The 21,836-nt window shown below is 51.2% G+C and overlaps 1 protein-coding gene across 1 annotated transcript in view; it reads left to right on the top strand.

The window, feature by feature from the left end:
• The first annotated feature begins 5,674 nt into the window (after positions 1 to 5,674).
• Positions 5,675 to 21,836, top strand: part of acsl1a (acyl-CoA synthetase long chain family member 1a) — a 68,777-nt gene continuing 52,615 nt past the window's right edge. Inside the window, 1 exon segment of the mRNA XM_084454369.1 lies at positions 5,675 to 5,717. The gene's annotated coding sequence lies outside the window, so the exon portion shown is untranslated.

The raw sequence follows: 21,836 nt of genomic DNA, 5'->3' as shown, positions 1-21,836 counted from the left end.
GTACTAGCTAAGGTACAGTAGGTCTATATCATCGTTCTGTTCTAAATGGACATTTGTTGTTAATGACTATCGTCACACAGGCTGTATGCTCTCTCTCAGCATCTCTCAGAAACTTCACCTGTTCTTGCCTAAAAGGCAATCATACAAGCAGATACAACTACAGCATCTAAGAGCTTGAACAACAAGAATTGAGATATAACGTATAACCCGTGTAGCATAGCTGGAGAGGTTTGAGCCAGGAGACGCTAGGTTGTCAGGCCCTGCGCGCTGACCCGCGATGACCCCTGCGCGCCCCAGACAATCCTTTAGCTGCGGGCGCCACCCTCCGTCTGAGGGGCTTCCCTTCACCCCCTCCGTCTGAGGGGCTCCCTTCACCCCCTCCGTCTGAGGGGCTCCCTTCACCCCCTCCGTCTGAGGGGCTCCCTTCACCCCCTCCGTCTGAGCGGCTCCCTTCACCCCCTCCGTCTGAGCGGCTCCCCATCACCCCCTCCGTCTGAGGGGCTCCCTTCACCCCCTCCGTCTGAGGGGCTCCCTTCACCCCCTCCGTCTGAGGGGCTCCCTTCACCCCCTCCGTCTGAGCGGCTCCCTTCACCCCCTCCGTCTGAGCGGCTCCCTTCACCCCCTCCGTCTGAGCGGCTCCCTTCACACGCTCCTCATTGTAAGGGGGGGGGGGGGCGATGAATAGATTGAAGCAATGCCTTAGAATTACTTACCCTTGTGGAGAGCGTAAAGCTGTGTAGGTCTACATTTTATGAAAACAAATCAATCACAGGCTATCATGAAACAATTATGTTATGGCGAAAATATATGACACACAACAGAATTCAATGACAGCGACTTTTATTCTTCCATTTGTCTCTCCTATCCATAGACATATTTACTGTCATTACACGTGTATAGGCATTGGCTTGCCTACATTATGCTTTTTTCATTCCTCTGCTATATAAATGCATGTATTGTCTTATAACTGTAGCCTACTGAAATGTTGGCTATGTTAGCACCCCCATTTTACAACAGATACAGGTGAGTTGGATTGGTGAATATCCTACATGTGATTCTGATTGAACTGAAACGAGGGTGTCACCACATTCCATTCTGTAGACTATATATTAAGACATTTGCATTTGTGCCTTTCTTTTTATTGGTTACTGTATATTGCATTTTGTATTTGCACTGTATTTTGTATTTGCATTTGCACTGTCCTGTCCTGCACCCTGTCCTATGTCGTCTTCATCACGTATGCATTACCCTAGACAGATTCCTAGTATGTGTGAACCATACATGGCGAATAAACCCATCTTCAATGTTGAATGTTGGTATTTTGATCGTAGAGACGGCAGTGATGACCACTAGAGGGCACCATTGGTTTGTCACAGTTGAATGACCATTTTCCATGGAGTCTTGGAAAACTGTATTGTAACATGTTGTATTCTCCTTCTAGTTCAGCATACAAAACATTTTCAGGATGAATTAGGATTGATTAACATTCATCTGCTTCTCACTGCCCAGCACACTGGACCTCCTACAGTTCTCATACAAACCCAACAGATCCACAGGGGATGAACAGCTCTCATCCTCCACATCCTCCACATCCTCCACAACAGCTCTCATCCTCCACACCCCCCTATCCCACCTAGACCAGAGCAAGGGGAGCGTGTTGGGTTGTGTGAGACTGCTGTTCACTGACTACAGACCAGCTTTCAACCCTATAACTCCCCCCAGGCTCAACACCGAGCTCAGGGCCCAACCCTGGGGCTAAGCAGCGCCCTCTGCAAATAGATCCTGGACTTCCTGTCAGACAAACCCCAAGTGGTGAAGGTGGGCAACCACACCTCAACCCCCCTTACCCTCAACACGGGAGCCCCCCAGGGCTGTGTTCTGTCCCCCCCTCACCCTCAACACGGGAGCCCCCCAGGGCTGTGTGCCCATTTCTCTACTCCCTGAACACACACAACTGTACAGACACCTTTGACTCCAATACCATTGTTAAGTTTGCTGACGACACAGCAGTGATGGCCTGACCACCAACAGTGATGAGAGGGTCTACCTGGAGGAGGTGAGGCTGCTGACCCAGTGGTTTCCTCAAAACAACCTCCATCTGAACATCAGCAAGACAAAGGAGACGCTGGTGGACTTTGGGAGGAAGCAGGAGAGGATCTACACCCCTCTAATTATCAACAGAACCCCTGTAGAGAGAGTGGACGGCTTCAAGTACCTTGGCGTCCAGATCACCCAGGACCTGACATGGTCAACACACTTAGACTCTGTGGTGAGGAAAGCAGGTCAGAGACTGACCCACCTCAGACAGCTGAGGACATTCAGAGCGTCCCACCAGATCAGACGGAGCTTCTACTCATCCACGATCTAGAGCATCCTGACTGGGAATATGACCACCTGGTACGGGAGCAGCAGCTCTCAGGATCACAAGGCCCTACAGAGAGGGGTGCGGTCAGCTGAACGTACCTTGGGAGGGGGCTGGGGGGGGGGTCAGGGAAAAGGTAGAGTGCCACTTCACCCAGTGTGATTGATTGATTGATTGAGACCTTTATTTAATCAAGGAAGACACAGTGCACATTATCAAGTGTAACATCATCATACGTGTAAATGCAGACGACAGTATATCTCACCCTTGTGATTATTTATTCATAGCTATAGCATATTCATAACACACCCATGCCCCCCCCCCTGCCTAGGTTATTTATTTATACTATCATACTTATAGCATGTACATAACTCATCCATACCGGTACCTTATCTTTTATGCTATATATGTACACAGTAGATGTGTAATATGATAGTTGTAATATTTAAATTGTGTATGTGTAACTTATCTGTAATTGAGCACATCACAGAGCCGGCAGCAATATTTTGCTGTGATTGTACACTGTACTGAATCTGGATCTGTGATTGTGCACTGTACTGAATCTGGATCTGTGATTGTGCACTGTACTGAATCTGGATCTGTGATTGTGCACTGTACTGAATCTGGATCTGTGATTGTGCACTGTACTGAATCTGGATCTGTGATTGTACACTGTACTGAATCTGGATCTGTGATTGTGCACTGTACTGAATCTGGATCTGTGATTGTACACTGTACTGAATCTGGATCTGTGATTGTACACTGTACTGAATCTGGATCTGAAAGATCCTGTCTGGAGATCTCCTAGTCCAAACAGTCACCCGGACACAAGCTTGACTCCACCCGATCTAACATGCAAAGCAAACGGCCCCAGACGGTTGTGGCTAGAAGGGGTACAGCTACGGCCGGTGTAGAAGTACGGTAAAGGCTAGTTCCCATTAACGCAGAGGCCATTTAGGGTTATGCTTAGGGTTACGGTTAGGTTTAGGGTTAAAGTCGCACTGAAATGAAAAAAGCATTCTGTCCCATTTTGGTTCACATAATATGTCATAGTGTTCACCTATTCAGCGATGTATGCCAAAAAAATTACAAAATTCTACTTTTGTTGGTGTTAACATGCGGAAATCAGTGACCACCGGATCTGGTCACTGATGGTCACATAATTCCTCATAACACCTGGTTGAATCAGGGCGACGCGAAACCTCTGGTTGAAAATACGTGGGTTGCTCTGGGAAGAGGGGCCAGCAGCTGATGACACAGTGGAAGTCTGAAGTGCTAACAGTAACTATAGTAACAGTACTCCTATATGCTAACATGGATATCTTAATAGCAACACTATAGCTTACAATTAGAATCAGAATCAGTTTTTATTATTAAAATCAGTTTTTATTTATTTTTATATTCCTCGTCCTCCGCCTCCTCCTCCAAGCCAGGAGAGAGGAGAGAGAGGGAAGAGGACATCTCCCTCTCTCTCCCTGGCTCTCTCTCAGTGGTCCAGAGAGAGAGAGAGGAGAAGGAGATACCATCTTGACATCTCCTCCCCCCCTCTCTGGCTCACTGAGAGAGACCCAGAGAAAGAGAGGAGGACTCTCTCACTGACTCTCTCTCTCTGTGAGACAGATATATCAATCTGACATCTCCTCCTCCTCTCTCTCTCTGGTCCACTGAGAGAGAGCCAGGGAGAGAGAGGGAGACGTCCCCCTCTCTCTCTCTGGCTGCTCCTCCTCTGCCGCTCTCTGGCTTTTATCCACCTCCTGGCCCACGTCACAAGGGCGCTCTGTGACGTCACGGTTGGCAAGGCTCTTTTGACAAAACCACCAACTTTGTGTGCGTCATAGAGTTCTAAAATCACTGTAAATCACTTGATTGGCACATTCAGACAGGTGTGATGAAGGTGCTATTGCAAATTAAACCATGGTCGGAACAACAAGACTGAGCTGGGGAGCCCACCCACGCGTACAGCAGCATATCTCAATAAAGGCTTTGTTGCCATAAATTAGCTGGCTTATTCTAGCAGCCGATTCTAGCAGCCTAGCAGCGTTCCCTTCATAACAACGCAGGCGCCTTCACGAGTATCCTGGATTTGGCGTTAATATTATAATAATATTCTCTCGTTCAAAATAAAGCAACTGCCAAAAGTTAAAAAGTCTTTATAGAGATATGCCGCTAGGGCGTGGGTAGGCTCCCCAGAACTCCTGCCCTTTTCCTTTTTAAATAATATTCTCTATTCTCTATTCAATAATCTAATTCTGTCAAATATACATTTAGGTTGCAAAATTAGGACTTTATTCGTAGGCATATTTTTTTTATCATTATTTTTATTAGGCCTACACTGCAAATCTTTAGTGTTAATATTAACTGTAAATTAGAAATTACACACAAAACAGACATGCAGGATTTCTCCTCATTAAGTCATCAAGTAATTTACAAATGTTCTGACCCACTGTGACACATTTCCAATAAAGTCAGGGTGGGACTGTGATGTAACCACATTGTCACGTTATTTAATCACATCCTAGTTACAAGCAGCAGGGACGGCTACGTTTCCCTGGGGTCGGTTAGTTTGCGACTGTATAGGCACGTGTCAGCTAGGTGTCAGCTAGGTGTCAGCTAGGTCCGCTGTTGGTACCGTCGCAAATGTACCAAACTACGACCATGTGTCCCGTCGGCTTTACGTAGCCTACTGTGCTAGTAGGGAATCTTATATCAAAGTATATAATTTCTTTAATAATAATTTTCTTGACCACAACAGGTACCTTAGATTTTAGGCCAATAATCTCACGACATCCACCCGTCAATCAACGCTATCCTCCTATCGAATCTGTCTAAAGTTCTTAAAACCCGCCCACTTGTCAATGATCCAATCAAATTCCTCTAAACATATGTCCCACCCTCATAGCTTGTTTGCATCGGAAATACGTCAAACTACGGAAGTTAGATGATCTCAAACGTCCGTTACTTAGGTTGGGTCTAGGGGTTTGACCGGTCTCTGCATTTATGTGAACTATCCTTCTACACAGACGTAGCTGTACCCCATCTAAACATAACTCTCCCAGACAGACTAGCTGCTGCAGAAAATAAATAAATAAATAAATAAATAAATAAATAAATAAATAAATAAATAAATAAATAAATAAATAAATAAATAAATAAATAAATAAATAAATAAATAAATAAATAAATAAATAAATAAATAAATAAATAAATAACACTGACTCGAGCAGGTTGCTCCGCCCTCGCCGCCCACGTCACGAAGCCACGTCGCTGCTCCAATGCAAATTGTGCTCATTCATTGTTCGGGGCTGACGCCGCCCCTTAAAGATTCAGCCCTTCACTTCTGGGAGCCGCCTGACAGGTTAGTTCGCACGAATTTGAACCAAATATTGAGTTATTCAGTGTAATTGTTGCGATGGTCGGTCTGTGCTTCAGTGGTAAACGACTGTAAACATCGACGTGCACCCTCGGTGTGTGCGCATGCTAGATCATTGTGTTTAGGTGAAATGCTCGTCCTCCCAGTCACCCTCCACTTTGTCACAAGTGTTCAAGATGGTCTACAATGTCATTCTAATGGGAATAAATAGGTTGAGCTTGTGCGCCTCTCCGGTCCTAGCAGGCCTACTGTGAGCTTACTGCACACGGATTCGCTCTGAACACAAAGGTTATGTTATTCATAGGCAGGCTACGACGTTTTTGGGTGCTTGGCGAATCAACACGTATAATAACAGTGAAATAGTGTCTCGGATAATAACATCTTGGATAATAACATCTTGTAGTCTCTATCATCAACGCGTAACGTTGGACAGCTACGCCTAGAGGAACTCACGCTGTCTTGGTGGAGGACAATGGCTCATAGCAGGCATGTCATGTCAGGGGACTTTTTGTAACACCCAACTTTTTCGAGGGGAGGTTTATTATGGGCACGATGCGTGTTTTCTATGTGCAGAAAGGGCCGAGCGACGCCATTGTTCGTTAATTCGCTAATATTGTAACGAATGTAGAAGGAGACAATGTCGCCATTGTCAAGTGCGCATCCACGCAGTGTCACCGAACTGAGGACATGGCACCGGTTTACTTGTTGCTGTTTGTTTGCCTACACGTGATTCAAAACAGGCTTTCTATCATCGCTCCGTGTGAACCACGTCACAGCAGATGGGTAGTTACTGTATGAATGATCCCACCAACAAACAACATTGGTATTTCTGCACATAAGGGATCAGCAGGCCTAAAACATCATGGTATCAGATGTTGAGTTATTCAGTAGCCTCCTCATTCCCTTCAGGTTAATGAAATGATGTGTGCAAGTTGACGTCATGTGAAGTGACGATGACAAGGCTGCTAGTCTAGGCTGTTTGTTTCAAGTCAACCTTTCAGGAAGTTGTTCACCACATGGTTAATTGAGCAGTTGCATTATTCAAATCATGTGAGTTTGTTGACCAACCTCAGACATTTAAATAAGTTAACCCCTAACTTCGCTTGTTTAGGCTGCCATGGCATCTTACTGTAGATGACATCTATCGAGACAAATACCCACGGGGTTCAAACACAGTCCATGTAGCCCAATAAAGAACATTTGGGGGAGTTCATACCAGTATTTGTATCTTGGCACCTTAGTATATCCCTTGTCTCAAGGACATTGTCCTAAAAATGATTTGTGCCAGTATGAGTTTCTGTGATGCACACACACCTATTTTGTCCACAAACGTGATTGTGGCTAGGGCCTGGGCTAGGGCCTGGGCTAGGGGCCTGGGCTAGGGGCCTGGGCTAGGGACCTGGGCTAGGGGCCTGGGCTAGGGCCTGGGCTAGGGCCAGGTCTAGGGGCCTGGGCTAGGGGCCTGGGCTAGGGCCTGGGCTAGGGCCTACCGTGCAGTGCGTGTGAATGGGTTATTTTGTGTGTGTAGTCAGTTCTTAAGTACAATAACATCATTCATGCAGGTCTAGAAAATGGACGATTTCAGCGTGGAGGACAGCTGGACTCACTTTTGGGCTTCTGTTGTCTGAAATATTCAGATTATCTGAATATTTAATTTGAACTTTGGTACCCAAACATATTGGTACACCTAACATATCAGTGATATCACTCTCTCTTCCTCTCTCTCTCTTCCTCTCTCTCTCTCTTCCTCTCTCTTTCTTCCTCTCTCTCTCTTCCTCTCTCTCGCTCTTCCTCTCTCTTCTCTCTTCCTCTCTCTCTCTTCTCTCTTCCTCTCTCTTTCTTCCTCTCTCTCTTCCTCTCTTTCTTCCTCTCCTCTCTTGCTCTCTTTCTTTCCCCACCTGCTTGTCTTCTGGAGGGTTTACTAGTGGGCAGAGGCCACTCTTCCTCTCTCTCTCTCTCTCTCTCTCTCTCTCTTTCTTTCCCCTCTCTCTCTTCCTCTCTGTCTCTCGCTCTGTGGGCACCCTGTTTCTCTCTCTCTCTTCCTCTCTCTCTCTTCTCTCTGTCTCTCACTCAGGCACAGGCCTGGTGTTCAGAGGGGCGCAGGCCTGGTGTTCAGAGGGGCGCAGGCCTTGTGTTCAGAGGGGCGCAGGCCTGGTGTTCAGGGGGTTCAGAGGGGCGCAGGCCTGGTGTTCTGGGGGTTCAGAGGGGCGCAGGCCTGGTGTTCAGAGGGGCGCAGGCCTTGTGTTCAGAGGGGCGCAGGCCTGGTGTTCAGGGGGTTCAGAGGGGCGCAGGCCTGGTGTTCAGGGGGTTCAGAGGGGCACAGGCCTGGTGTTCAGAGGGGCGCAGGCCTGGTGTTCTGGGGGTTCAGAGGGGCGCAGGCCTTGTGTTCAGAGGGGCGCAGGCCTTGTGTTCAGAGGGGCGCAGGCCTGGTGTTCAGAGGGGCGCAGGCCTGGTGTTCAGAGGGGCGCAGGCCTGGTGTTCAGAGGGGCGCAGGCCTTGTGTTCAGAGGGGCGCAGGCCTGGTGTTCAGAGGGGCGCAGGCCTGGTACCGCTTCCCCGTCTGCCGTGGTAACGAGCCGGTTTGTCAGACAGGAAAGCGGCAGTCTGCCGGCGTGTGAGGAGGCTGGAGGAGGGAGATTATTAACTGTTAATGCCCCTCGTATAGAGCTCACTCTGGATTACTGGACTGTGTCTTCTTAATAGGCTTTGCCCAGTGAGCTAAAGCTTACGAGCTTTAAGTGTTTAACTCATTCTGTTAGATATCCCGCTGCGCCACAGACTCGGCGTGTATATATCTTTATATGTATTTACATACTTTACCTTTAAAATAGAATGATATTTCATCTTGTCGTGTGGACCAACGCCCTTGTGTTCGTGTCAGCTAGGTTCATTCATGATTAGGGTTGTATTGACAGTTGACTGAGTTCTTGTTGGAGTGTGGAGTGTGTTGAGTTGTGTCCTGCGAGACTCCAGAGGTCATTTTAGCTCACTGTGGCCTGAGCTGTTGACAGAGGGGTTTTGAGGCCGTGTCTGTGAAGGCTCCTCTGTCTGTACTGCAGTGAGTGCATACAGCCTTTGTTCCAATTCATAGAGCACCCCCCCCCCCCCCCCCCCCCACACACACACACACACACACACACACTCTTACAGTGCTGCTGCCACGTGACTTGTACCGCAAGGGTCACTGCGTTCACCCTCGATCACTGGGTCTGACTCTCCAAGGTCAGTCTCTGTGTCCGAAGGCAGGGGGTGTGGTGGTGTTTGGAGGGGGCAGGGGTGCTGGTTGTCTTGGGAGGGGGCAGGGGTGTTGGGAGGGGGGAAGGGTGTTGGGAGGGGGGAGGGGTGTTGGGAGGGGGGAAGGGTGTTGGGAGGGGGGAGGGGTGTTGGGAGGGGGGAGGGGTGTTGGGAGGGGGGAGGGGTGTTGGTGGTGTTGGGAGGGGGGGAGGGTGGAAGAGGACACTGCTGCAGCTGATCAGTGGGGGAAGCATGGCCGCCCTGACGCGTTGAGCCCCACACAACTCCCCGACCTTTAACCCACTTCCTGACAGCTAGCTGGTCAAGTCACACTCTAGATTCTTCCATGTAGCTAGCTCCCAACCACGTCTCCCTTCTGTTTGGGTCACATAGCTACAGTATGCTTACCTTGCTAAAGGCATTGGTATATAGATTTACTGTAGTAATACTTTTTTTTCCCATTCAATGTTATTGACAGAGCCTTTTTTTAGAAGACAATTCTCGAGGGAAGCCTGTATTTGTAACAATGTTGAATTATAAATGAGGCTTTGGCAGATAAACACACCACTACAGATTAGCTCAGACTCACACACCTACACAATGAGTAGTATTGCCTTATTCACGCCGTCGAGGCTGTTTTAGAGTAGGGTAGGGCTGGGGCAAGTGGTTACATGTGACTCAACATTCTCTAGTGAGGAAATAGCCGACAAATATTTTACTACGATGTGGACACCTCAGACACAGTTGAATCATCAAAGCTGAATCAGGAGGTAAGAAGCTGGCATTGGGACAAATCAGCCAGTGGTTTTGCTGGATGTTGTAGTTTGTTGATGGTGTCCTTTGAGGTGGATCTTTACATGGTTAGCCTACATGAGAGAAGTGGGTCTGTAAGAGGGAGGGTTTTGCTCAGTGTTGATGTTTTCTTCCCCTGTCCCCTGGTTGAGAGGAGAATACGGCTCTTCAGAGAGAGAGAGAGAGAGAGAGAGAAGGATGCAGAAGGTGTGTGAGGTTCAACCAAGGTTTCCACACCCCTGCCACTAATCCATCCAGGCCTGAGCAAAGCCGGATCAGGAGGCCTTCAGTTTACTTAATCCCAATTCACCTCATGTAACACACTGACTTAACCTGCTGGTATAATCTACCCCTGGCTGAGTGGGCCGTCTTCCCTAATCACCTAGAGACACTCTGACCCTCGGAAGTTTCTAGAGTCCTTGTGGAGCGCTGTGGCCGGCCCTGACGACGCTGTGCTCTCCCTGCGTCCCTCTCTGGGTCAAACAGAGCGGCTCCTCTCGCTCCTCCAACATGTGGTGTTGAGCGGCAGTGTGGGGTGAGCGCTGGGCCCGCGCTGCCATTGGCTCGTCCTCCTCCCCAGGCCAAGTATGGAGAGCTGGGGGGGTGGGGGCAGGGGTGGTCAGAGCTGGGGTGGTGGAGGATGGGGGGCGGGGGCAGGGGTGGTCAGAGCTGGGGTGGTGGGGGGTGGAGGATGGGGGGCGGGGGCAGGAGCAGGGGTGCTCAGCGAGGGTTACCTTTCGCCTGGAAACCACTCAGCGGCCACCATGTGACATCCTGTGGCATTCTGGAGGCCAGCTGACACGCACTCAGTCACGCACTCAGTCACGCACTCAGTCACGCACTCAGTCACTCACTCAGTCACGCACTCAGTCACGCTCTCTCTGTCTGTCTCTCTCTCTCTCTTTCTCTGTCAGTCTCTCTCTCTCTCTCTCTCTCTCTCTCTCTCCCTTGCTCACACACACGTACACAATGTAAACGTATCAGTAGATGTAGGCCTACTGTGACTCCCCTTCTAAAGGTAGGGCCGGGCCCTACAGACGGAGCCTGTTTCACTCCGTAGATCAGTCTGGACAGAAAATGTGTCTATCTATCTATCCACCCGTTCAAACTGATTTCCTCCCGGCCAGATATTGATCGGGCCAATTACAACCATGTATCTAATACGGGGTGGGCTTAATACTGTGTTTCCTGTGGAACTGATCTCTTGGTGTGGTGGTGTGTGAAAAAAAGAGTCCGATTTCGAAACCAAAGCGGGGGATCGGAGACCACCCTTCTTCCTCCCTTGTTCCTCTCTCCTGTCCCCTTCCTAGAAGTAGGTCTATAAAGATGGCCTAACTTATCTCGTAAGGGTGGTAAAGTCATAGAGCTTAAAATTTAATTAATTACATGTACAGTAACTGGGCGGGATAAAACAGTAAACCCACACAGGCGTAAATCATATGGTTTATAGACATATTTTAATCAGATGTATTGTAGGTTACCATTATAACAGCAGCTGTTATAATGGTAACAGCTGCTGTTTTCTGTTATTTTGATTGGCATTTTTTAGGTGGCTGGAGGAACATTAACGCAAGCTAGTGTTAGTTCAGCCAGCCAAAAAGACCGTCGCACAATCCATCAGGCAGCGCTGCACCTGACTCGCACGAAGGTTGCAGAACCTACTCTCGCTTGTGGTGTATGTCTCCTTGACAACGCTCGCTTGAAGGGCTGACGGACAGACAGACAGCAGCGCGTAGCTCAAATGGAGCAGCTCCGCTTCGGCTCAAACTGTACTTTCAGATAACGTTACGTAACGTTAGCAACACAAGGCCAATTTATCATAATCATTTTTTACTTGTCCGATCAGACAACTGCATGAGGCTTCTTCCTCTTGTCCGAACAGAGTTTACTGGTCCCTGGGAAGCGGGGAAAACTGTTAGCCTACAGGTAGCTTGCCTTGTTCCTTAATCCCCCGGTGTGAATCATGGCTAGCCGGCAATAACCTAGCCTACCTGACTGGTCTCATCATTCTCCTCTCTCTTCCTCTTCAATAACCTAGCCTACCTGACTGGTCTCATCATTCTCCTCTCTCTTCCTCTTCAATAACCTAGCCTACCTGACTGGTCTCATCATTCTCCTCTCTCTTCCTCTTCAATAACCTAGCCTACCTGACTGGTCTCATCATTCTCCTCTCTCTTCCTCTTCAAAAATCGTCGTATGCCTGTCTGGAAAATTTTATTGATATATATGGTTATAGGATCCGCTAGTTGTCATCAGGGAATTATAAAGGCTTTACCAACGTGCTTGAGATGGGCAGGAGCTGTCGGCACGTCTAACTGTAGCTATAACGGCACTTAGATTCCATCCATCTTCATCCGCTTATCCGGGGTCGGGTCGTGGAGGCAGCAGTTCCAGCAGGGGGCCCCAGACATCCCTTTCCCTAGCAGCATCAACCAGCTCTGCCTGGGAAATCTTTAGCCGCTCCCAGGCCAGTGCGGAGATGTAATCCCACCACCTAGTCCTGGGTCTACCCCGCGGCCTCCTCCCAGCCGGACACGCCTGGAACACCTCCCTAGGGAGGCGCCCAGGAGGCATCCTCACTAGATGCCCGAACCACCTCAACTGGCTCCTTTCGACGCAAAGGAGCAGCGGCTCTACTCCGAGTCTCTCCCGGATGACTGAACTTCTCACCCGATCTCTCAGGGAGACCCCAGCCACCCTCCGGAGAAAACTCATTTCGGCCGCTTGTATCCGTGATCTCGTTCTTTCGGTCATGACCCATCCTTCATGACCATAGGTGAGGGTGGGGACGAAGATAGACCGGTAGATCGAGAGCTTTGCCTTTTGGCTCAGCTCTCTTTTTGTCACAACAGTGCAGTAAAGCGACTGCAGAACTGCACCAGCTGCTCCGATTCTCCGGCCAAACTCCCTCTCCATGGTTCCCTCACTCGTGAACAAGACCCGCACTTAGATTACTAACAAAAATGTATTTTAGACAGTAGGCTAGGCATTTTGAGGAGTAGGCCTAGGTGCCAGCACCAGTGTTTGGCCCAATTCAAACACTGGTTAACACCATGGTAATATTTGAGCATCAATAGCCCCAATAGCCTACCTATCTTTCGTTGTAACCTCATGCCGCTCACTGAAGAAAAAATCCCTTCACGCGCCGAGTCTTCCGATCACCTCAGTAAGGAGCAGCATGGAGCGGCACAGAGCGCGCGGCCTATAGGCTCTTTATTGAAAATAAATAGTCCTAATGTGGGCGCGACAGTGGTTTGGAAAGCGCATTTAGGCAGAAATATTTAGAAAGTTTTATTCATATATAGCCTAATTTGTATTAATGTTTTTTGTATCAAATGTTTGGTGTGGCGGCAAGGATCTTGCCGTGGCGGTGCGCAAAACCTTACCAGTGGAAACGCTGTTAATATAATGCCTGTACCCACTCGATACGACAACTAACCCCCGTTACGTTGCTCTGATTGGTTGTAGGTCTATCCAATTGCGTCCAGAGGCATTTTGGGCTGCATTTTGAACGCTCCTTGGAAATCGAAAATAAACGCAGGATTTTCAGACCCTTCGCACTTTATCAAATTGGGTGTGGCGAAGCCCGGCTAACACAGCCGTTCTGAGAGCATCTGGACTCTGGCTCCGGACCTCTGAGGGCTTCACACCTTTGGAATGTTGATTTCCAAGGTTCTGAGGCCGACTGACAGAATGTGAGTTAACAGCTAACTAACAGCGCTTCGCAGAGCTAGATCCGCTTATTGATCTAACTGGGACACATATCAGCTGGACAATTCTCAAAACAAATGTTCAAAAATGGTTATCTAACCTGTACTACGACCAAGGTAGAGGCAGGGCCCTTAATATATTTTTTGGGGGGGTTCAGATGGTTCGCAGAAAGCCAATGAGTAGCCTAGGTTACCAGCAGAAGGGCGCACAGTTTATATCTCCTTAAAGATATGAATAAAATTGCTGTGTGAAATTGATTATACAGATATCTAAATGAACTAATTGATTATACAGATATCTAAATGAACTAATTGATTATACAGATATCTAAATGAACTAATTGATTATACAGATATCTAAATAAACTAATTGATTATACAGATATCTAAATAAACTAATTGATTATACAGATATCTAAATGAACTAATTGATTATACAGATATCTAAATGAACTAATTGATTATACAGATATCTAAATAAACTAATTGATTATACAGATATCTAAATGAACTGGCAGCAAGCCAGCAAGCAACTGCTGCATTCGTTTGCGGTCTATAGCTTTGAAATGACTTGATCTTTTTGGTAGGCTATAGGCTAGCTTAGCTTAGCCATCAGATCTCAGTGGCTGCTACTGCATACTGCGTGAAGTAGAAGTGGGGCCACGCCTTACAGAAAGGGTTTTGAAAACATTGAAGCAAGCGGCGTTGTGTTAATGGCCACGACATGGACGATCACAGCAGTCGTGAGGACTGGCCTCGGAATCTTGGAGGTCAACATTCAAGAGGTCTGAAGCCCTCCGTCCGGGGAGGGTCCAGGTGCCCTGACCGCTGATCTGACCCTGATCTGACCCCGCTGATCTGACCCTGATCTGACCCCGCTGATCTGACCCTGATCTGACCCTGATCTGACCCTGATCTGACCCCGCTGATCTGACCCTGATCTGACCCCGCTGATCTGACCCTGATCTGACCCCGCTGATCTGACCCTGATCTGACCCCGCTGATCTGACCCTGATCTGACCCCGCTGATCTGACCCCGCTGATCTGACCCCGCTGATCTGACCCCGCTGATCTGACCCTGATCTGACCCCGCTGATCTGACCCCGCTGATCTGACCCCGCTGATCTGACCCCGCTGATCTGACCCTGATCTGACCGCTGATCTGACCCCGCTGATCTGACCCAGCCTTGCACCACTGCAGAAGGGCTTGAGAGAAAGGGATAGAATCCTTATGTCCAATCCATAAGGACTCCACAGACGTTTTTGCTTTAAAATATCATTATGAAATAATTGTAGACGTAATGTAGAAGAAATGACACCATCTGCGTTTAGATAGGCTCCTCATATAAGCCTTGCTTTAGCTGTGGGCGGTACAGCTCTACCTGAATGCATTTTTTGACAATCTGGAAGGGTTGGACAAAGCCTGAAATCGGGGTAGAAAGTAGTACTTTAAAGTTACTGTAACTGAGAATTCTGAATCCTGAGAAATCTTCCTTGATACTGCTGCTGTCAGGTCAAAACCCCATAACGCGATTTTGGTGATTTATTTTCCTTTTCATCTTTTTCCAATTCAATCAATTGAAGCTGCTACGACCCTTTACAACCTCTGAACGCCTGGGTCCTTGAATCATCTCTGCTGTAGACCGCCCAGGAATCATCTCTGATGTAGACTGCCCTGGAATCATTTCTGATGTAGACTGCCCTGGAATCATTTCTGATGTAGACTGCCCAGGAATCATTTCTGATGTAGACTGCCCTGGAATCATTTCTGATGTAGACTTACCTGGAATCATTTCTGATGTAGACTGCCCTGGAATCATTTCTGATGTAGACCGCCCTGGAATCATTTCTGATGTAGACTGCCCTGGAATCATTTCTGATGTAGACTGCCCTGGAATCATTTCTGATGTAGACTGCCCTGGAATCATTTCTGATGTAGACTGCCCTGGAATCATTTCTGATGTAGACTGCCCTGGAATCATTTCTGATGTAGACTGCCCAGGAATCATCTCTGCTGTAGACTGCCCTGGAATCATTTCGGATGTAGACTGCCCTGGAATCATTTCGGATGTACACACAGCCTACCTGAGTATCTGAAACTAACTGACCTACCTAAGGTGAAAAAACAAGCCACCTGCTAGGCAGGTTTCACTGGCCAAAATTATAAAAATACTTTTTTCCTCACATAGGCCTATAAGTTTTCAGTACTATAGCCTATACATTTTCAGTACATTTCATTGAGAGATGATTGAGAGATGACACCTATTCACCAAACGTGGGAGGCATGCGGATGTCCGCACGGAGCCTACCTGAGTACGCTGTCTAGAGGGAGGGGTGTTTCTAGAGGGGGGAGGGGTGTGTCTAGAGGGGGGAGGGGTGTTTCTAGACGGAAGGGTGTTTCTAGAGGGAGGAGGGGTGTTTCTAGAGGGGGGAGGGGTGTTTCTAGAGGGGGGAAGGGTGTTTCTAGAGGGAGGAGGGGTGTTTCTAGAGGGGGGAGGGGTGTTTCTAGAGGGAGGAGGGGTGTTTCTAGAGGGAGGAGGGGTGTTTCTAGAGGGAGGAGGGGTGTTTCTAGAGGGGGGAGGGGTGTTTCTAGAGGGAGGAGGGGTGTTTCTAGAGGGAGGGGTGTGTCTAGAGGGAGGAGGGGTGTTTCTAGAGGGAGGGGTGTGTCTAGAGGGAGGAGGGGTGTTTCTAGAGGGAGGGGTGTTTCTAGAGGGAGGAGGGGTGTTTCTAGAGGGAGGGGGGGTGTTTCTAGAGGGGGGAGGGGTGTTTCTAGAGGGAGGGGTGTTTCTAGAGGGGGGAGGGGTGTTCCTAGAGGGAGGAGGGGTGTGTCTAGAGGGAGGGGTGTTTCTAGCGGGAGGAGGGGTGTGTCTAGAGGGGGGAGGGGTGTTTCTAGAGGGAGGAGGGGTGTTTCTAGAGGGAGGGGTGTTTCTAGAGGGGGGAGGGGTGTTCCTAGAGGGGGGAGGGGTGTTTCTAGCGGGAGGAGGGGTGTTTCTAGCGGGAGGAGGGGTGTTTCTAGAGGGGGGAGGGGTGTTTCTAGAGGGGGGGGTGTTTCTAGAGGGAGGAGGGGTGTTTCTAGAGGGGGGAGGGGTGTTTCTAGAGGGGGGAGGGGTGTTTCTAGAGGGAGGGGTGTTTCTAGAGGGGGGAGGGGTGTTCCTAGAGGGGGGAGGGGTGTTTCTAGCGGGAGGAGGGGTGTTTCTAGCGGGAGGAGGGGTGTTTCTAGAGGGGGGAGGGGTGTTTCTAGAGGGGGGGGTGTTTCTAGAGGGAGGAGGGGTGTTTCTAGAGGGGGGAGGGGTGTTTCTAGAGGGGGGAGGGGTGTTTCTAGAGGGAGGAGGGGTGTTTCTAGAGGGGGGAGGGGTGTTTCTAGAGGGGGGAAGGGTGTTTCTAGAGGGAGGAGGGGTGTTTCTAGAGGGAGGGGTGTTTCTAGAGGGAGGAGGGGTGTTCCTAGAGGGGGGAGGGGTGTTTCTAGCGGGAGGAGGGTTGTTTCTAGAGGGGGGAGGGGTGTTTCTAGAGGGAGGAGGGGTGTTTCTAGAGGGAGGGGTGTTTCTAGAGGGAGGAGGGGTGTTTCTAGAGGGAGGAGGGGTGTTTCTAGAGGGAGGGGTGTTTCTAGAGGGGGGAGGGGTGTTTCTAGAGGGGGGAGGGGTGTTTCTAGAGGGAGGGGTGTTTCTAGAGGGAGGAGGGGTGTTTCTAGAGGGAGGAGGGGTGTTTCTAGAGGGGGGGGTGTTTCTAGACGGAAGGGTGTTTCTAGAGGGGGGAGGGGTGTTTCTAGAGGGAGGGGTGTTTCTAGAGGGAGGAGGGGTGTTTCTAGAGGGGGGGGGGGTGTTTCTAGAGGGAGGGGTGTTTCTAGAGGGGGGAGGGGTGTTTCTAGAGGGGGGAGGGGTGTTTCTAGAGGGAGGGGTGTTTCTAGAGGGGGGAGGGGTGTTTCTAGAGGGAGGGGTGTTTCTAGAGGGAGGAGGGGTGTTTCTAGAGGGAGGGGTGTTTCTAGTGGGAGGAGGGGTGTTTCTAGAGGGAGGAGGGGTGTTTCTAGAGGGGGGGGGGGTGTTTCTAGAGGGAGGAGGGGTGTTTCTAGAGGGGGGAGGGGTGTTTCTAGAGGGGGGAAGGGTGTTTCTAGAGGGGGGGTGTTTCTAGCGGGAGGAGGGGTGTTTCTAGAGGGGGGAGGGGTGTTTCTAGAGGGAGGAGGGGTGTTTCTAGAGGGGGGAGGGGTGTTTCTAGAGGGAGGGGTGTTTCTAGAGGGGGGAGGGGTGTTTCTAGAGGGGGGAGGGGTGTTTCTAGAGGGAGGGGTGTTTCTAGAGGGGGGAGGGGTGTTTCTAGAGGGAGGGGTGTTTCTAGAGGGAGGAGGGGTGTTTCTAGAGGGAGGGGTGTTTCTAGAGGGAGGGGTGTTTCTAGAGGGGGGAGGGGTGTTTCTAGAGGGGGGAGGGGTGTTTCTAGAGGGAGGGGTGTTTCTAGAGGGGGGGGGGTGTTTCTAGAGGGGGGAGGGGTGTTTCTAGTGGGAGGAGGGGTGTTTCTAGAGGGAGGAGGGGTGTTTCTAGAGGGGGGGGGGGTGTTTCTAGAGGGGGGAGGGGTGTTTCTAGAGGGGGGAGGGGTGTTTCTAGAGGGGGGAGGGGTGTTTCTAGAGGGAGGGGTGTTTCTAGAGGGGGGAGGGGTGTTTCTAGAGGGAGGGGTGTTTCTAGAGGGGGGAGGGGTGTTTCTAGAGGGGGGAGGGGTGTTTCTAGAGGGGGGAGGGGTGTTTCTAGAGGGAGGAGGGGTGTTTCTAGAGGGGGGAGGGGTGTTTCTAGAGGGAGGAGGGGTGTTTCTAGAGGGGGGAGGGGTGTTTCTAGAGGGGGGAGGGGTGTTTCTAGAGGGAGGGGTGTTTCTAGAGGGGGGAGGGGTGTTTCTAGAGGGGGGAGGGGTGTTTCTAGAGGGAGTAGGGGTGTTTCTAGAGGGAGGGGTGTTTCTAGAGGGGGGAGGGGTGTTTCTAGAGGGAGGGGTGTTTCTAGAGGGAGGGGTGTTTCTAGAGGGAGGAGGGGTGTTTCTAGAGGGGGGAGGGGTGTTTCTAGAGGGGGGAGGGGTGTTTCTAGAGGGAAGGGTGGTTTCTAGAGGGAGGGGTGTTTCTAGAGGGAGGAGGGGTGTTTCTAGAGGGAGGAGGGGTGTTTCTAGAGGGAGGAGGGGTGTTTCTAGAGGGGGGAGGGGTGTTTCTAGAGGGAGGGGTGTTTCTAGAGGGAGGAGGGGTGTTTCTAGAGGGAGGAGGGGTGTTTCTAGAGGGAGGAGGGGTGTTTCTAGAGGGGGGAGGGGTGTTTCTAGAGGGGGGAGGGGTGTGTCTAGAGGGGAGAGGGGTGTTTCTAGAGGGGGGAGGGGTGTTTCTAGAGGGAGGAGGGGTGTTTCTAGAGGGAGGGGTGTTTCTAGAGGGGGGAGGGGTGTTTCTAGAGGGAGGAGGGGTGTTTCTAGAGGGAGGGGTGTTTCTAGAGGGGGGAGGGGTGTTTCTAGAGGGAGGAGGGGTGTTTCTAGAGGGGGGAGGGGTGTTTCTAGAGGGAGGGGTGTTTCTAGAGGGAGGAGGGGTGTTTCTAGAGGGGGGAGGGGTGTTTCTAGAGGGAGGGGTGTTTCTAGACGGAAGGGTGTTTCTAGAGGGGGGAGGGGTGTGTCTAGAGGGGGGAGGGGTGTTTCTAGAGGGAGGGTTGTTTCTAGAGGGAGGGGTGTTTCTAGAGGGAGGAGGGGTGTTTCTAGAGGGGGGAGGGGTGTTTCTAGAGGGGGGAGGGGTGTTCCTAGAGGGAGGAGGGGTGTTTCTAGAGGGAGGAGGGGTGTTTCTAGAGGGGGGGGGGTGTTTCTAGAGGGAGGGGTGTTTCTAGAGGGGGGAGGGGTGTTTCTAGAGGGGGGAGGGGTGTTTCTAGAGGGAGGGGTGTTTCTAGAGGGGGGAGGGGTGTTTCTAGAGGGGGGAGGGGTGTTTCTAGAGGGGGGAGGGGTGTTTCTAGAGGGAGGGGTGTTTCTAGAGGGGGGAGGGGTGTTTCTAGAGGGAGGAGGGGTGTTTCTAGAGGGGGGAGGGGTGTTTCTAGAGGGGGGAGGGGTGTTTCTAGAGGGGGGAGGGGTGTTTCTAGAGGGAGGGGTGTTTCTAGAGGGGGGAGGGGTGTTTCTAGAGGGAGGAGGGGTGTTTCTAGAGGGGGGAGGGGTGTTTCTAGAGGGGGGAGGGGTGTTTCTAGAGGGGGGAGGGGTGTTTCTAGAGGGAGGGGTGTTTCTAGAGGGGGGAGGGGTGTTTCTAGAGGGGGGAGGGGTGTTTCTAGAGGGAGGGGTGTTTCTAGAGGGGGGAGGGGTGTTTCTAGAGGGAGGAGGGGTGTTTCTAGAGGGAGGGGTGTTTCTAGAGGGAGGAGGGGTGTTTCTAGAGGGAGGGGTGTTTCTAGAGGGGGGAGGGGTGTTTCTAGAGGGGGGAGGGGTGTTTCTAGAGGGGGGAGGGGTGTTTCTAGAGGGAGGGGTGTTTCTAGAGGGGGGAGGGGTGTTTCTAGAGGGGGGAGGGGTGTTTCTAGAGGGAGGAGGGGTGTGTCTAGAGGGAGGGGTGTTTCTAGAGGGAGGAGGGGTGTTTCTAGAGGGAGGGGTGTTTCTAGAGGGGGGAGGGGTGTTTCTAGAGGGAGGAGGGGTGTTTCTAGAGGGAGGGGTGTTTCTAGAGGGGGGAGGGGTGTTTCTAGAGGGGGGAGGGGTGTTTCTAGAGGGAGGGGTGTTTCTAGAGGGGGGAGGGGTGTTTCTAGCGGGAGGAGGGGTGTTTCTAGAGGGGGGAAGGGTGTTTCTAGAGGGAGGAGGGGTGTTTCTAGAGGGAGGGGTGTTTCTAGAGGGAGGAGGGGTGTTCCTAGAGGGGGGAGGGGTGTTTCTAGCGGGAGGAGGGGTGTTTCTAGAGGGAGGAGGGGTGTTTCTAGAGGGAGGGGTGTTTCTAGAGGGGGGAGGGGTGTTTCTAGAGGGGGGAGGGGTGTTTCTAGAGGGAGGAGGGGTGTTTCTAGAGGGAGGAGGGGTGTTTCTGGAGGGGGGAGGGGTGTTTCTAGAGGGGGGGGTGTTTCTAGACGGAAGGGTGTTTCTAGAGGGGGGAGGGGTGTTTCTAGAGGGAGGGGTGTTTCTAGAGGGAGGAGGGGTGTTTCTAGAGGGGGGGGGGTGTTTCTAGAGGGAGGGGTGTTTCTAGAGGGGGGAGGGGTGTTTCTAGAGGGGGGAGGGGTGTTTCTAGAGGGAGGGGTGTTTCTAGAGGGGGGAGGGGTGTTTCTAGAGGGAGGGGTGTTTCTAGAGGGAGGAGGGGTGTTTCTAGAGGGAGGGGTGTTTCTAGTGGGAGGAGGGGTGTTTCTAGAGGGAGGAGGGGTGTTTCTAGAGGGGGGGGGGGTGTTTCTAGAGGGAGGAGGGGTGTTTCTAGAGGGGGGAGGGGTGTTTCTAGAGGGGGGAAGGGTGTTTCTAGAGGGGGGGTGTTTCTAGCGGGAGGAGGGGTGTTTCTAGAGGGGGGAGGGGTGTTTCTAGAGGGAGGAGGGGTGTTTCTAGAGGGGGGGTGTTTCTAGCGGGAGGAGGGGTGTTTCTAGAGGGGGGAGGGGTGTTTCTAGAGGGAGGAGGGGTGTTTCTAGAGGGAGGAGGGGTGTTTCTAGAGGGAGGAGGGTTGTTTCTAGAGGGAGGGGTGTTTCTAGAGGGAGGGGTGTTTCTAGAGGGGGGAGGGGTGTTTCTAGAGGGAGGGGTGTTTCTAGAGGGAGGGGTGTTTCTAGAGGGAGGGGTGTTTCTAGAGGGGGGAGGGGTGTTTCTAGAGGGGGGAGGGGTGTTTCTAGAGGGAGGGGTGTTTCTAGAGGGGGGAGGGGTGTTTCTAGAGGGAGGGGTGTTTCTAGAGGGAGGAGGGGTGTTTCTAGAGGGAGGGGTGTTTCTAGAGGGAGGGGTGTTTCTAGAGGGGGGAGGGGTGTTTCTAGAGGGGGGAGGGGTGTTTCTAGAGGGAGGGGTGTTTCTAGAGGGGGGGGGGGTGTTTCTAGAGGGGGGAGGGGTGTTTCTAGTGGGAGGAGGGGTGTTTCTAGAGGGAGGAGGGGTGTTTCTAGAGGGGGGGGGGGTGTTTCTAGAGGGGGGAGGGGTGTTTCTAGAGGGGGGAGGGGTGTTTCTAGAGGGGGGAGGGGTGTTTCTAGAGGGAGGGGTGTTTCTAGAGGGGGGAGGGGTGTTTCTAGAGGGAGGGGTGTTTCTAGAGGGGGGAGGGGTGTTTCTAGAGGGGGGAGGGGTGTTTCTAGAGGGGGGAGGGGTGTTTCTAGAGGGAGGAGGGGTGTTTCTAGAGGGGGGAGGGGTGTTTCTAGAGGGAGGAGGGGTGTTTCTAGAGGGGGGAGGGGTGTTTCTAGAGGGGGGAGGGGTGTTTCTAGAGGGAGGGGTGTTTCTAGAGGGGGGAGGGGTGTTTCTAGAGGGGGGAGGGGTGT

This window comes from Borostomias antarcticus, assembly GCF_949987555.1.
Source record: "Borostomias antarcticus genome assembly, chromosome: 20".
In the NCBI taxonomy this organism is placed as follows: domain Eukaryota; kingdom Metazoa; phylum Chordata; class Actinopteri; order Stomiiformes; family Stomiidae; genus Borostomias; species Borostomias antarcticus.
This window is presented reverse-complemented; position numbering and strand designations above follow the sequence as displayed.